Source organism: Capsicum annuum, chromosome 10 (genome assembly GCF_002878395.1).
Source record: "Capsicum annuum cultivar UCD-10X-F1 chromosome 10, UCD10Xv1.1, whole genome shotgun sequence".
Classification (NCBI taxonomy): domain Eukaryota; kingdom Viridiplantae; phylum Streptophyta; class Magnoliopsida; order Solanales; family Solanaceae; genus Capsicum; species Capsicum annuum.
Window position 1 is genome coordinate 179,738,792 of NC_061120.1, and position 18,077 is coordinate 179,756,868.

Below are 18,077 nucleotides of genomic sequence, written 5' to 3' on the forward strand. Positions count from 1 at the left end.
CTTATTGTAGGAGGGGGAGCCGTCGACTGGTATAGAGTAGGTGGAAAGCTATCACAGCCACCGTCGACCATACGCCTCCCCAAAAAACCTTGTTAGTGGATCCTAGCGTAGGTCATCCTTTAGGTCATGTTATCTGCATCATATTGAGACCTAGAGGACCCACTTGGTCCTTTGGAGGAGACTTACTCCTAAAGTATCTGTATGTGGTAATTTTTGCACCTTTGAGGGTTACAGGATCATTCAACGAACTGATTCAGGGAAAGCATGTGCTAGAATTAAAGAAAAGTGTGTAGGTAAGGAAAAAATCAGAAAAAAAAAGAAAAAGTGAGTAAAAAAAGAGTTTTGTAGTTTTTAGTATCTTTATGGCTTTTGTTTTTCACAATTCAAAAAGAGTTTTTACCTTTTGCACTCATAAAAAATAAAACATCAAAAAGATTTTACCTTTGTTTTCTTTAGCAAGCAATCATAATTTGAAAATTTCAAAAAAGATTTTTTTCAATAGGAATTTTTTATAAAAGAAAAATTCAAAAAAAATGGTCGAAGTTTTGTACATTTCATATAACGAAAACGCCAAAAAAGTTTTTTCTTTCATAGTTATTGTTGTCAGTTTTATGTAAAGTGTCTAATTAAAAACCCAAAAAACATTTTATTGACGTTGTTCAACATCTGTCTTTGGTTGTGTCTCTTAAGTTAGGGTCAATCTATTAGTTAATATCTAATTTTCCAATCTGGACAAACTACGCAACCTGATTCTCCTCTTTTGAGAGTGAGATACGTAGGCAACCCTTCTAGGATTTGGTGATCTTATTTCAAAAATCCAAAAAAAAATTTCTTCACTTTTCATTTAGAGTAGGTATTTCATATACATCATTAAAAGAAAACCACAAAAAGATTTTCCTTTAATAGTTTTAAGTTTCATCTTTGTATGAAGTTCAAAATCAAAAATTCAAAAAGATTTTTATTTGTTAATCATAGATTTTATAGAGATTGTTAAGCTGAATAATTCAAAAAGATTTTTGTCAATTCTTTTGACAATTTGTTCTTTTCGTTTCTTCTTAAAGTTTCAAAAAAGGGAAAGAAAATAAAGAGTTTTATTGGCCCTTTTATGGCCAAACTTCACAAACTACGCACACCTGATTCTTCCCTCTCAGGGGTGAGATACATAGGTTCCCTTCTTGGGTTCGGTGATCTTTTAAAAATAAAAAGAGAAAAAGATTTTGAGAAAGTGTTGAACTCTAACGCATTTGCTATCTTTTGTCCAGTTAGCTTAAGGTGGTTGGTTTGTAGCATTTGGTTGGTTGTTCATATTACACCAAGTCTAAGGAAGAGTTAGTCATGTCCAATAAAGATATAGAGAGTGACATCATAGATCAGATAAAGAGTCAAAAAAATGAGTGTTTAAAGCAAGAGATTTTAAGACTAAGGCAACATATAACGTAAATGTACCAATCTTGGTCCAGTGGGTTGCCTCCTCCACCATTTCCCGCTATTGACCCTATAAATACCTTAAGTTTTTTATCAAAATTGCAAAGTCAGTTTCCTACTATTGTTAAAGCACCATAACATGCCTCAGAATTTATTCCACATCAACTGCATTCCAATATTTCTACCACTCTTTCTCTAGTTTCCCAGTATAAGCCTACTACATTGATAGCACCACCTATCATCTCTACTTTTATTGCTCAACCCTCTACTGAGGCTTCCACTTTGACTTTTTATCCGATGATTGTACTTTTCTAATCTTCTAGTGAATCGATGTTCAATACTCTTGATGATCACTATTATACTTCTGATCCCACATCTATGTTAATTGGAATACCAAAATTTCTTACTAAGAAGTTTAACATGGCAGAGGCTGTGAAAAATTCTCTGAAACTTACAAATTATGAAGATGTTGTATATAAGGGCTAGGGAATGTCTTTAAGTGTTAACCTTCTTCCTAACTTTGATTTATTAGAATTTAAGAAATATGATGGGTATGAGGATTCTGTAAAATACTTAGGACGATATTGTGATCAGTTGAGGGGGACTGAATGGAAGAAGAAGGAAAACATACCTATTGTAGTTTTAAGGAAAAAGTAGAGCTTGAGAGGTCTAACTCAGCAATATTATCAGTATCAATCCTGACCTTACACATCAAATCCACATGCTTACCTACAACAAGGTTCCTCTTTGAAAAATTTAAGATATTTCATTCCACTTTCTTAGTATCCTTTGAACAATGCACAGTTGTATACTCATCCGTCTTCTTATCCACAATGGCATGTACTGGTCCCTCAACATCGTCCTCGACCCCCACATATTTACCAAGGAACTTCTAAGTCCAAGTTTCAATCGAGGTTGGAGTTTGCAAAGAGGATGAAGTAAAAGGATAATCTTACACCAATTGAAGAGTCATGTGCCAGTTTATTCTAGAGATTGAGAGAGTTGGGCATTATCACTCTTTCCTTGGGTGTACTCTTGATCCATTTTTGAGAAATTTTAATCCTCATGTACAATGCACATATCATTCTGATATTTAGGGTCATAGTATTAAAGGTTGTAGTGCTTTGAAAAGAGAAATAGAAAAGATGGTTTAAAAAAATTGATCGTAGTGTAAAACATTGACACTACGAAGGTCACACATAATCCTTCACCAACACACGATAATGCACAATATGTGGGAAACAATGAGTTAAGCATGGGGATCCAGAACTTATTCATTGAAGAAAAATATGTCTAACAGTGGTGGAAGCTCTAGTCATGCTGGTATGCAAACCAGTGGCTAAGATGTCAGTCTTAGCAATTGAGAAGTTACTCCCCTCCCTAATAGGAAAAGTTCTGGTAGTTTGTTTTCTTTTCTTTTCTGTTATCTGTATTATTTCAGGATTGTAGTTTAGGATTTATCTTGTTTTGTACCTTTGTCGTTTATGTTCAAACCCATCTATATTTTATTTTAACTAAATGGAGTGTCCCGTTTCCCTTTGTGTTTTAAATATGTGTTGTTTGTTTGTTTTCTTTACATAAGTATAATTTATAGTGATTCTGGTGATATGACATGCTGGCAGAATTTTCAGCTAGATCTTAAAATCTAGTTTAAGCATAAACTTTTAATCAGAGGGCTAAAGTTAGAAAAAACATCTGAGAAAATAGATAGAGTACTAAGACATTTGGTGAGAAGTTGAAGCCTTCTTTGAAAACGAAGGCAATTATTTTGAGAATCACAATGAATAACTTGCTCATCAATTGAAAGATACATCTCATTTAGGTAAAATAGTGGACGTGTGATCCCTATATCAAGAGAAACAGGGAGATAATCAGGTCCATGAAAGTATGGATCATTCGATGTGAGGGATGTACAATAAAGGTGGAGTTGTATGTTTGACAAGTGTATAAGAAGAAGTGGAACACATGCTCAGTTAAAGTTAATATTGTTAAAGTATCACAAATAATCTTCATCTTTCACTTTATATTGCATGATGTGTACTTTCATTGTCAAGGATTGATATGATGAAGGCCTTTCATTCTGCTATCCAAACATTGTATCATCCTTTGTTTACCCTATTTGAGCTTTAGTTATATTTGTTTTCATACCCCTTTTTTGGAATCAAGATAGAGTCAGCAAAGCTAAAAAGAAAAGTGTTGAGCAAAAGAATAGAATCAAAAAAAATTTAAAAAAAAAAGAAGAGAGAAAAAATGTGTCCCAAAAAAAGAAAATAGAAGAGTGTCAAGAAAAATAGAGTCAGAAAAAAATCCCAAAGAGAAAAGAGTCAATAAAAGAGAAAAGAAAAAAAGAAATCAGAATCAAGAAAAAGAAAGAATTGTCGGAACTACGTGAGACCTGATTCTTCTCTTTCAGGGGTGAGATACATAGGCTGCCCTACTCTGGGCTTGATACAACCAAATAAATAATTTAGAATTACCAAGTTATAAAAACTGGGGCATGGATTAATTTTCATTGTTTGAGTCGATTCCAAAAGTTGTAAGTCCCACCCCACTTCAAGTGTCGTTTGAGCCTCATGCCATTCTTTCTTTCTAACCTTATCCAAAATCCAAGTTACAACCAAAGAAAGACCTTCAGATCAATCTTTGAGAATGATAAGTCTAAGTATACAATATATGATGATACATTTTGGGTATTACTTGTCTTCCTCAGCATAAAGAATCAGGAGATAAATAAAAATGAGAGTCTTATCGCTGAAAATCCTCATGGGCTCCGTAAGGTAATGGTAAGTTGAGAGAGATAAAAATGAGAGAATTTTGTTAGTGAAAATAGATAATGCTCAAACTTCACCTCTCATGTGAGAATGTAAGCGATTGTTGTCAATATATAACCCAACTAGGTTGGGGTCGAATCCCACAAGGAATATGGTGTGAACTTAAGTCGTTTGTGATTTAATCAACTGATAGTTGGATGTTTCCTAAAATGGGGGGTTTTGGAGATTAGCAAATAATTGTTGGTCACTTTAATTTCAGTGTTTGTAATCAAGAGTTTATGGAAAACCAAAGTTATGTTCACTATAGGTGTTGGGATTTGACATACGCTAGTAACGATTCAAGATTCTTGTGGTAGATAGGAACAACAGATTATCCTTGTCGAATTTATGCCTAAATGTCTCTCGACCTACTTAAGCATTTAACTACCTAATTCTCTCAAACTTAGGGAGTTTATATTTCATAATAGGATGTTATCTCAGGTTAATTAATCGTGCAATAAAATTAATTATTAAATAAAAGGTTGGTAGCTTCCAAGTCCCTTTTGATAATTCGCTTCTTACTAGGGTTGATTTCTTAGTTCAAGAAAATCACTAGTAAGCAGGACCTATTATTTGCAACCAATAGATAAAGTGTAAAGCAGAGGGATTACCAAGAAGTTACTACCACCGTTAGAATCCTGAACACTTAGTTGCATTGTTGGTTCTCTTGTATCTTGACTTCTACTGCAAAATCAAAGATAAAACAATAAAAAACGACAAAAGTTGCTTAAGACTTTGTAATTATTCTCAGTTAAAAGCCTCAAATGTGTTAGTATCTGCTCACACATCAACAACAATTGCTTTTCCTCAAGCAACTAAAACACAACCAAGAGGATACAAAGTACATTTGGCAGTCAATCATCTATATTATCTCAAAACCATTTTTACCTTCTCCAAGGTCAATTAATTCCAAATCAACTGTGTGTGCTACTGAAGAACAACAATGGGACACACAGGAATCAAGATATGGCATCAATTCATCAACAACAACCATGCATGTATCAAGCTTACACTATTCACACAAGTTAGCAACTAGCAACACAACCAGTGTGCCCTTACTACAAAGAAGTCCCACTTTACTTATATCAGACATTACATATGTAACCATGGGGACAATCACCAGGCAGTCACTCTCAAAATGAAATTCCAATCAATGTATGCCGAATACCATAGTCTTGCCCTTATTTTCATTACCAAGATCTTTAGACAGGTTAGCTAGGATCACTATAGGTCTTCTCTTAGGCTTGTAATGTAGGCTAAGGGCTGGTATGATACTCAATGATATTTAGAGTGACTAAGCCTTCTTGACATTACACTATCTTTTGAGGTTTCACTCATTAGCCTTTTTCTATTCATCTCTTTTCTTGATCACACTTATTCAGGATGGGTGCGGTTTTTTTCTACAATCACTTCTTTTTTTTCACAACTTTTCTTTTCTTGCACTTTTCCACCACACCCACTTTTTTATTCTTTTATTTTACTCTATCTTTCTTCATACTCATTTTACATCATGCACCCCTATGATAGCCACCCTTAACTTAGTCCATTTGCTTAAGTCAAGGTGCACAGTGTCCAAGGAGGACCAGGGCCAAAATAGGTTCATTATGAAATAAAAATAGGATGGTGATAGGTATTATAAAAAGAAATAGGCTATTCAGACTCAAAATAGGGATCAAGGGATATTATGCATACAGGGAAGGTCATTTAGGATAAAGTGGGCTAATATCAAAACAGCCTATGATTCTTTCCTAACCCCTATCCTTCAACCTAGGTAAGACTAACCGAGTAAGTTCTGAATCCAACATACAAAGGGAACTAAGTAAAATCTCAAACGCACATGGCATACAAGTATATGACAAGTTACTACTTATTCGATTCATGAAATTGTTTAGCAATGGTTATCAAGTTACTAGAACTAATACCATACAAAGATGAACAGTGGTCACAATTAGATGTAAATCACACATTTAAAGAATTAGACCATTTGAGAGATGTTCACAAAATAACAAAACCATGTTAACTGCCTCAGGTACTTGTATTTCTCCTAGTCAACTACAAAATATTACAACAACAACTCACCCTACACCCTCAACTTAAAATTAAAGAAAAACTGAACTAAGGGTTAGGGTATACCTGGAGTAGATCAAGCACGGGGATCATGGGTAGCCTCCCATGTAGTGCCTGATTTAGTGTCGCAGCATGACTTGATTATCTTGACTACTCAGACTTCGTCAAGACAACCTGTTGATACCTCTTTACCATCTTCATAGAATACATCCATGATTGAGAAAACACTCATCTCCTTTTGCTGTGTCATGGGTGAGTACATTCTGAATCTTGCTTCTTTATCATTAAGCCTGAACTTCAGCTCATTCAACTCCATGTCTACTATCACTCTCCCAGTCACAAGGAATGGTCTACCCAAAATAATAGGTACTTTAAAGTCCACATCACAGTCAAGGACTACAAAATCAGCTGGACGTATAAAGTCAGCCACCTTTACCAATACATCATGTAATATTCCTACTGGCTGCTTTACAAACCTATCCGCCATCACCAACCGCATATTTGTGGGGGTAGGATTCCCCACACCTAGCTTTTGATACACGTCTAGCGGCATCAGATTAATGCTCACGCCCAGATCATATAAGGCCTTAGCGAATTCGAGAGACCTGATTGTACATGGGATAGTGAATGCTCCAAGGCCGGCCTTCTTTTGCACCAAGTTCCTCGTAGAAATATCACTAAAATGATGGAGATTATCCTTCAGTTCATAGCTCACTGCTCTTTTCTTTGTCACAAGGTCCTTCATGAATTTAGTATACCCTGGTATTTGCTCAAGTTCTCCACCAAAGGCACATTTATTGTTAACTACTTCAACATCGCCATGAATTTACTAAATTTTGTATCCTCAACCTTCTTCTTCAATCTTTGAGGAAAGAGAGGTGGTGATCTTAAGAGAGTTTTCACCACTACTTTATTTTCCTTCTCTTTCCCTTTTTTCGGAGCATCATCAGAATCCAGCTTCTCAGACTCCACCAAATATTCTTTTTTGGGTTCATTCTCTACTCCAATCATATCTTCAATCAAACTTTTGCCCACAGAAGGGCCAGGTAATATCTTACCACTTCTAGTGGTAATCGTCATACATGAGCCATTATTCCACAAATTCTGGAAATGTGACTAGGTAATGTTCCACTCTTTCTCTAGTTCAGCGCTGCAGAGTGTTGACTTATTTGTTGTTCCAGTTGTTTGATTGCAGTGAAGTGTGAGTTTACCAACTGACTAATAGAAGACAAATTGGTCTTTATGGTAGTCACACCTGAGTTGGTAGCCTCCACTCCGTTTAAAAATTTAGCCATCATGTCCTCCATAGACATCTTTTAATAACTAGTTGTAGCAGCCTCAAGATTTCCAGGAGAGACATATATCCCTCTCCTATCATTATTGCTCCTCCAATTTCCTTACTCCTAATTCTTTTATCCAGGATTATCATAATAATTTCGACCTTGATTCCCTTGGCTATTGCCTTGAAAACCCCCTAATTATTAACATAGTTTGCCTCTTCTTCCAGATCAGCATCAACTCTATTTTGAGATCCCATAGCTTTTACCTTCTCAGTCTTGCCTGATAGCAAGTGCTTGGTTAGAAAGTCCATCTGCATTTTTAGGTGAGCTATGTCTTGGTCACACTCCTCATATCTTATGCATTGTTCCACAGTCATACCCACGGAAATAGTGGGGCTTGCTACCACAGAGTCTCTGGTATACCATGCCTAACTCTGTTTGGTTATTCTCTCTAGTATTTCAGAAGCTTCTGGGAATGTAAGATCAACAAATGAACAACCAACAACATTATCTATATTTGGTTTTATCACAAATTTAAGAGCCCTGTACAAAGTCTCCATCAAGTGTATGTCCATCATATTGTGGTTCGGATATTGTGTCAACTTCTTTTTGAATCTCTCCCAGGTTTCATGCAAAGCTTCGGTCGGGAGCTGTCTGAAGTTATGGATCTCATCCCTCAACTGTACCCTCCTGGAGAGTGTAAAAAACCATTCTAGGAATGCATCTTTTAACTATCTCCAATTGGTTATCGAATCGGGCGTTAACTCATTTAACCACATTATTGCCTCTCCAGACAGAGACAATGGGAACAATCTCAAGAGGATTGCATTTTGACCCACTCCTAGGTTATCAAAAAATTTACAAATGATGACAAAGTTCACCAAGTGCATATTCGGATCATCACCAGGCAGGCCACCAAACAACCCTTTTAGATTAAGAAGTTAAATCATAGTACTCGTAATGCTGAACTTTTCCCCTGGTGCTAATGGTGGAGGAATAATTTCACCCGTAGCACTTGCTCCATCCATTCCATCATCATCATCATTGAAATCATACTGGACAGGCTGGCAATCTTACCATGCTCTGAACGGACGGTTCCTGTTGGCATTACGTTGTACTGGTGTAGCTATTTGTTCTGCACGCCTTGGGTTACCAGGGTTTAGCAACTCCTCATCTCCCAAATATCCATTCTTAGGATTTGGATGCCGTACTTGTTGACCGACATTCTGTACATTCACCTGAGCTCTAGCTAAGGCTGCAACCTGTCAGCCTCCTGCTGGTCTACTATTCTGCCGATTAGTTGCAGTTCCAGATTAAATGGTAATAATGGTCCTCCAAAACTTCTATTTTTTGGCATACACCACAAAAGTCCTACAGAAAACACAAACAACAAATAAACATAAAACTAGGAAACTTGACTAATAGTCAATTAGCGCACACAAACTTTAATTTACAACCGTATTCCCCTGCAACGACGCTATTTTTGATAACGCTCAAACTGTACCTCTCATGTAATAATGTAAGCAATCATTGTCAATATATAACCCAACTAGGTTGGGGTCGAATCTCATAGGGAATATGGTGTGAACTTAAGTCATTTGCAATTTAATCAACTGATAGTTGGATGTTTCCTGAATTGGGGGTTTTGGAGATTAGAAAATAATTGTTGGTCACTTTAGTTTCAGTGTTTGTAATCAAGAGTATATGGAAAACTAGTAACGATTCAAGATTCTTGTGGTAGGTAGGAACAATAGATTATCCTTGTCGAATTTATGCCTAAATGTCTCTCGACCTACTTAAGCATTTAACTACCTAATTCTCTCAAACTTAGGGAGTTTATATTTCATAACAGGATGTTATCTCAGGTTAAGTAATCTTGCGATAAAATTAATTATTAAATAAAAGGTTGGTAGCTTCCAAGTCCCTTTTGATAATTCGCTTCTTACTAGGGTTGATTTCTTAGTTCAAGAAAATCACTAGTAAGCAGGACCTATTATTTGCAACCAATAGATAAAGTGTAAAGCAGAGGGATTACCAAGAAGTTACTACCACTGTTATAATCCTGAACACTTAGTTGCGTTACAAACCCAAACCTACAGATCCCATAACACGGGTTAAGGGGTTTACCTACTCATACTATAAAAAGAAATGCAACTTGTTGAATTCATAATGCTATGGAATAATACTTACGTCAAAAGTGAATAGCAACAGTTGTATCTCAGATTAAATTACAGTAGAAAAATCTTGAAAACTAATATGATAATCTCTCCAAAGCTAACTGTAAACTTGTATCAAAAACTAGAGAGCAAACACGTGAAGTTCAAGTCCAGAATGTCGATTACCAGCCCCCAAGAAAACCCTAAACAATACTTTCAATAGTTCACCCTAATTATGAAAACAAAATCCCAGAGTTCAGTAATTTCTCGAACAGGTGACGATATTTTGTGATGCCTTATTAGGAGTTTGATGACTTATCACAGATGTCGTCAGCTCCTCTTTTCTTTTGACATTCACTGGCTTAGGCTGACGATGAAGTGTGATGTCTTATCAGATCTTTGATGACTTATCACAGATATCATTGATGATTTACTTTAGCTCTCATGCTCTACCTTAGGCTAACGATGATCTTAATGGCTTAGCACAACTCTGACGGCTTATCACATATCGTCGTCACTTCTTCCAGCTGAATTCCATTCTCTGTTTAAGGCTGACAATGAAGCTGATAACTTATCAGAGTGCTGGCGACTTATCAAGAATGTCGTCAGCCAGACTTCTCTTCTATTTGCTTTAGATTTTAACTATTTTACTTCTATTATTGTTGGTTCTCTTGTATCTTGACTTCCACTACAAAATCAAAGATAAAACAATAAAAAATGACAAAAGTTGCTCAATACTATGCAATTATTCTCAATTAAAAGCCTCAAATGTGTTAGCATCTGCTCTCACATCAAAAACCCTCACGGACACCATAAGATGATTGCATGTTGGAAAAAATGAAAATAAGAGAGTCTTGTTGGTGAAAATCCTCCCAGACACTGTAAGCGATGGTGAGCTGAGGGAAATATAAATGAGAGCGGTTTGTTGGGAAAAACTCTCAAGTGTGACTAGACAAATGAGGTCTGTGAGTGCAATTGGCGTATGAAACCAACTCAATTTCAGGGTCATTATCTCAACAATAATTGGTGAAAGTTTGCATGAAAATATCAGGCAGCTTAATCCAAAATGAATGTCATAATCATTAGAGTTGACTATAATTTTTCAAACAAAGTTTTCTATTCTCTGTTTCAAGGGGGATATTCATTGTCTTTTCTTTCTTCTCTATATTTCTATTTTTATTTTCTTAAGTCAGTTATTCAAATGGAAAGTCATTTTTCTTGTGTCTTTGAGTCAAATAAATATTGAATCAAGAGAGAAAAGATTTTAAAACTGGCTACCAACTTTTTTAATTGGACAAAGCAAGACAAAAGGCCAACACATGAAAGAAGCATGGTTATAAGTCAGAATAAGGCATGCTGAAAGTTGTTGTCAACAGACAAATTTGGAAGATTTGTGAAAATACCAAGGTTTAAAGGGGATTATTTGAGAAACATAGCAAAATAGAGATATTGCGTTTGTTTCAGAGTCACTCTTAATAATCTAAATTTGGATCAATGGTGTATCAAGTCAATGACATATGCTAATGGTTGAAGGGAAGATTAAATATGATGAGGGCAAGAGCGATTGCCTTAAAATCTAAAGCCACACACCAACCACCATGTTTTTAAACTCATAAGTTTTCTTTGTACAACATAGGAACACATGTTACCTTAAAATCAAGGACTTCAGAGTCTAAAATATCAAAAGACACATTGACTCACTTCTGCGAATGCAAAAGGTAGTATTGCTACATAGGTTTGGTAAGCAAAACCATAGTAAAAACTCATAATTCAATATCCCTAGGAGACACACTTCTTTGTTCGGGTAATTTAGGTTCATTTATTAGGTGATGTACTTTCTAAATTAAACCTTCTCTCTTATAAGACACACTTTTTAGTTGATTCCTTCCATTTAATCTTTAGGAGAGGCATTTTCTTATCTTGGTAATTTAAGTGGCATCTTTAAAGAGACGTATTTTCTCGTCTGGGTAATTTAAGTGATATTTTTAAGGAGACGCATTTCCTTATCTGGGTAATTTAAGTGGCATTTGTAAGGAGATGCATTTGCTTATTTAGATAATTCAAGCGACATTTTTAAGGAGACACATTTCCTTGTTTGGATAATTCAAGTGGCATTTATAAGGAGACGCACTTCCTTGATTGGGTGATTCAAGTTTCACTTATTAGGTGATGCACTTCCTAGATTAAGCCTTGACTCCTATAAAATGCACTTTATAGTCAAGTAATTCCACTTGACCCTTAGGAGACACACTTCCTTGATTGGGTATTTAAGTTTCACTTGTTAGGTAGTTCACTTCCTAACTTAAGCCTTGACTCCTATAAAATGAACTTTATAGTCGAGTCATTCCACTTGACCCTTAAGAGACACACTTCCTTGTTGGTATTCAAGTTTCTCTTGTTAGGTGGTTCACTTCCTAACTTAATCCTTGACTTCTAGAAAACGAATGTTCTAGTCGATTCATTCCACTTGACCCTTAGGAGACACACTTCCTTGTTGGTATTCAAGTTTTTCTTGTTAGGTGGTTCACTTCCTAACTTGACCCTTGACTCCTAGAAAATACACTTTCTAGTCGATTCATTCCACTTGGCCCTTAGGATACACACTTCCTTGTTGGTATTCAAGTTTTGCTTGTTAGGTGGTTCACTTACTAACTTAAGCCTTGAATCCTAGAAAATGCACTTTCTAGTTGAATCATTCCACTTGACCCTTAGGCGACACACTTTTTTATTGGTATTCGAGTTTCGCTTGTTAGGTGGTTCACTTCCTAACTTAAGCCTTGACTCCTATAAAATGCACTTTCTAGTTGAGTCATTCCATTTTACCCTTAGGCGACACACTTTTTTATTGGTATTCGAGTTTTGCTTGTTAGGTGGTTCACTTCCTAACTTAAGCCTTGACTCCTAGAAAATGCACTTTCTAGTCGAGTTCATTCCACTTGACCCTTAGGAGACACTTCCTTGTTGATATTCAAATTTTGCTTGTTAGGTGGTCCACTTCCTAACTTAAGCCTTGAATCCTAGAAAATGCACTTTCTAGTTGAGTCATCCCACTTAACCCTTAGGAGACACACCTTCTTGTTGGTATTCAAGTTTTACTTGTTAGGTGATGCACTTTCTAACTCAAACCTTCATTCCTAGAAGATGCACTTTCTAGTCTAGTCATCCCACTTAACCCCTAGGAGACACACTTCTTGTTTGTGTGTTTTGAGTTTCATATTTGTCGGGCGACACACTCCCTAACTTGAACCTTCAATCTTAGAAGCCGCACTTTCTAGTCGAGTCCTTCCATGTAACTCCTAGAAAATGCACTTCCTGATCTTGGTCATGAATTTTGTCCTCAAGAGATGTATTTATTGACTAGAGTCTTGATTCACCTTTGCATTATGCTTTTTTGCAAGTAGTTGTGTTTGGGTTTGACACCCACAAAAGTTTTCTAGTGATAAACTGGGGCAGAAATTTAATTAATGTTACTTGAAACTTCACTTTAGGACCCTCGTAGAAAATGAAACTTTATTTTTCTGGAAAATGAAATCTTGCTTTATCATAATTTTTATTTGGGATAATTTTCGTTCTAGTTTTGATGTTGATTTCAGGAGCCTTCCTGGAGAATAGGGTGATGAAATTGCAAGTCGGGAGCCTGCTCGAAGAATAGAGTGATGAAATTTCAAGTCAGAAGTCCACCCGGAGAACAGGGAGATGAGATTCTAGGTCAGCAGATTGAAAAAATAGCAAGTCAGGAGCCCCCCTGAAGAATAGGGTGAAGAAATTGAAAGTCAAGCAACATGGTGAGGAAATTAAAAGTCAAGCAACATGGTGAGAAATTGAAAACCAAGAAACAAGGTGAATAAATTGTAAGTCAGGAGCCCAACTAGAGAATAGGGTGAAGATTTTCAAATTTAGGTTCAAATTAGAAGTACCACCGATATAATATGGTCAATTTTTGAGTTTATCTCTAACATCAAATTTTGTATGGAGAAAGAATCTATTCTCAAGTTTAATTCAAAGAAGATCAAATCTTTTATCAGTTTTGAAAGCATCAAAACTCAAGTCAAGAGTCCAGAGAAGCAGAATAGATGGGACTTTTATAATTTCATTTATCTTGATAACTTGTAATTTTTACTTTTGATGTAATGACAGAGCCGCGGACCAGAACCTCGAAAGGACCTCACTCAACTCTCCAACTCGGTATAGTCCCTCTCTTTATCAACTCTGGAACTGTATGTGACTTGGTTCCTACATAATTTGGGATGGGTAGGATGTCCAAAATCAAGACTCGGTTGCACTCTGTCCTTCAGTTTCTCCCTTTAGAATAATGGTCGGGACAAAATTCTATTTTGTTTGTCTACTTTTTGTCTGAAAACACTTTGTGTTTACATCCAAAGAGCGGCATGATGTAGACACGTAATTTTGTCTCTCCCAAAAGTCAATTTTTACTCATTTACCTAACCTTACCATAAAAAAACAAATTTACAATAAATCCATACAAACTTTGGACACCTCACCTTATCCTAACAAACCCTAACCCCTATCCTACCCCTACCCACATACCTCTCTATCCCCTATCCTTTTTATGTTTTCCTTTTCCCTTATATACACACAGAATACATATACTCAAACACCGCACTTTATAGGGAAAACAACACTACTCATCCTTACAGAATACACTACACACACACTCACGCATAAAAATCTCTCACACACACTCACCACAAATATACACTACACAGACCCACGAAGGAGAATTACGCGCACACTCACATAGAGACAACATAGAGTAAAAGAGAGAAAATTAAAGGAGGGGGAGAGGGGATACATACACTTCGGACATACTATTTCATCTTCCATATGCATACACTAAAAAGAGAATTGAGAGAGAATAGGGAAAATACAGTGAAGGGGAGAAGAGAGATTGATCGAATGTGAAAAAGGAGAATCGTTGGAAAGCGAGAAAAGGAAAAGACGTCGGAGTTACTTTTCCAGCGGTTGCTCTACCGTTGGCGCCTCCCAAAATATTTCCCACAATCGATAGCTACCGACCATCCCCATCCCCGAACAAAATGACCCCATCCCTGTGATTTCAGCGAAGTTCCACCGGTAACAACCATAAAATCGACAACTATCATCCGAAACCACCTCTGAAATTCGTTAAAACCCACGACCAACACCTTCAAAGTTCATTTTTCATCTACGTCGACAGATAACCACAAAAACCTCTTCTAAAAACACTGCGACTTGCAGTATCAACTGCTATAATGGTGTTGGTGAGATGCTCACTAGGTTTTAGGCTGTTGAGATTCTAATTCGCAAAGCAATATTTAGATTGTGTAACTCGACATTTTAAAAGCTCAATTGGAGGTCCAATTCTTAACTCTACTCTTTTTTTACTATCTCAACGTGATTGATCGTGCGATTTGGTGATGTATGTTTAGTGTATTTGAACAATAAAGATTTGTCGTTTCCTTTATTTCTATCTTAAAATTAAGTAATTGCATGATTGAGAATAAATTGGGGGACTTAAAAATCGATAAAAGTGAATATTATTGTATTTTGATTCATTGATGATGTTGAACGTAATAGAATCATGATAAGTCAAAATGGTTAGGCAAACGGTAGGTCGGGTAGGCAAAACTTAAGGGGTTCTGGCTTGTTAAACGTTTGAATATGTTGAATGACCTTTATTTCATCGCATCTAAACTCTTTATTATCATTTGGCCGGGGAATGCCTCGACAAAAATTATATTTATTGTTGGAGAATGCCCTGCAGTACTTTGTATTTGAAAGATCGATCATGATCAAGGCCCGAAACATCGGGTAAAGCATGGTGTAGGATAGTTAGAGTATTTTAGATTTTAATTTTAGAATTTTTATTTCGGTTTGTAATAAATTGAACTGGACACTATTTTGGAGTTTTGACTGTTTGATTGTTTGTTTTGTGTGTTGTGTATTTTTGTTTGATTTTATGCATTTCATAGTGTCATACTAGCCGATATATTCCACGAAGCGACCGTGGACGGGATCGAGGGGTGCCTAACACCTTCCCCTCGGTCAACAAAATTTCTTAACCAAAATCTCTATTCGTGGACAAGTTTTAAAAGAGTCAAAAATTATTTTGAAAATGGATTTTCAAAGGTGACTTGGCACACCAGATTATGCCAAGTGGCGACTCTGAATTTTGATTGTTAAATGTCCTTTTCGGAATAAATTATTTTCTTTTGTCTCTTAGTAATAAAAATCTTTTTTCAAACTAAAAATGAATCTTTTTGGTAAAATAAAGGGGTGTGACAAAAAGTATGAAAAATGTACTCTTTGAAGTGGATGTAACAATACCCGAATCAAACGACAAATAGTAAAGCTTGAAATCATTCCTCTAGAGACAGAATACATAACACCTGGTGAGAGTTTAAAAGTGACTTGACATGTACTTGGCTCGAAGAAATTATTTAAGATTGTCTAGATTGGGGAGTGTTAGATCCTTTTCCTCATAAGATTCTTTTTGGATATTAACAAGATAACAAAAAGAAGAAAAGAAAAAGCAAATTAGAAAGTACCTGTTCAGTGGTGAAATCAGGAAGGCAGCTCAAAACCTCCATTATCTTTAAGAATTCAGCTTGCAACCTCCATCTCGTTAAGAACAGTCGAAGACGTGAATGGATCTAAGGATGGAGACAAGGATTTCAAGACGATTATGCTGACTTCAGCGGTAATGGTGATCAATGGTTCAAGACGAAAAGACACAAGGAGTTTCTAGTGTCTTCTTACTTTCTTATTTTGCTTTTGATGTTTTTTATTATTTATTTTGCTTCTTACTTGTTTATTATTTGAACCTTGCTGATGGATCTTTTGGTTATATTGGGCTCTTGGTCTTTCTATTTATTTATAAATATTAATTTTAAAATAAATCACACCAAAAGCATGGTCCTTTAATTAAAAAAAATGAAAAAAATTGTGGAGGAGAAAAACTTTCAAATTTTTTATTACTTAATATAAGCTAAACTAATAGGATGGCGGAGGGAAAAATATGAAAAAAGAAAAGAAAAGAAAAAAGACAAGCAATTAGAGGCCATAGAGAGGTACCACACCACCTCTTCTACATTCTCTGTTATTATTATATATTAATTTAATCTTAGCCACTATTCCTCATTCTTCTGAGTTTATCAATATCGAGGTCTCTGGTTCAAGTTCAGAATAGTTAGTTGCTTCAATAGAAAGAATAAAAGAAGTACGTGACTATTTAATACATGCTTCACTTGGCTTGTGGGAATATAGCTTGGTTGGTAAAACTTTGTTCTTGCAATTGGACCGTTATAATTATAGCTTGGACGTCGAGTTGTCCTTGTGTTGATGCTATATCTGGTCCATAAATTGTTAAAGCTTTCCCAAAAGCTAGACTAATAACCCGTTTAACCAAGCTTATTTTTTTCCAGAAGTTCTTATTTTCAAAAATTGAGGTGTTTGACCAAATTTTTGGTAGAAAATATGTGCTTCGGGGAGTAGCAAAAGCAGTTTTTCATAAGCTAAAAAATGTAGTTTCTCTCCAAAAGCACTTAAAAAAAATACTTTTGAGAAAAATACACTTAAAAGCATTTTAAAGTTTGATCAAACATTAGTTATTGCTTAAAGGTTTTTTTTTTTGAAATTTACTGGCCATACTTTTTCGAAAAGCACTTCTAAAGAAACACTTCTCAAAATAAGTTGATTTTATAAGTTTGACAATAGCGTATTTCATATATTTTTCTTCTATCTCGAATTTTCTTACGATTCTTCTACCATTTGACCTACGATAGTCCTTTGACCAATTCCAGATCCAATAGAAGCAAGCCTTTTGAAAACTGAATATGCTCAAAAGATGCTTAAAGCTTTTAGCTTAGATCACTCGACGTCGGGTGAAACTCCTCCCTAAATAAAATCAAAGTTCCACTAAAACTAAGGAAAGAGAGATCACGCATATCTTGGTCAAATGTCAGCCCTCCTCATTTAAAAGAGAAAAAGAGTGACTTGTAAGTCCTAACTAATCAGTCTAATAGAAAGAATCTGCTTATCCACTATCTTTTTCCTTCATTGTTAGAAATCTCGCCCTCTTAACTCAAAATGTCAAAAAAAATTACAACCGACAGTGGATCACCTTTTGCTTACACTTTATTTTTTTTGTTATAAAATATACCACTTACACAGTTACTTCACCACTACTATTTATTTTCATTCACATAAAAATTATCACATTCGATCTCTCTCTCACTTGCTTTTTCTGTCATCAATTTATTTTGGTAAGAGAACTACCGAAGAACATGACTGTTATCCAGACTTCAAATAACATGGTTCTTTTGTAAACCCCCCCCCCC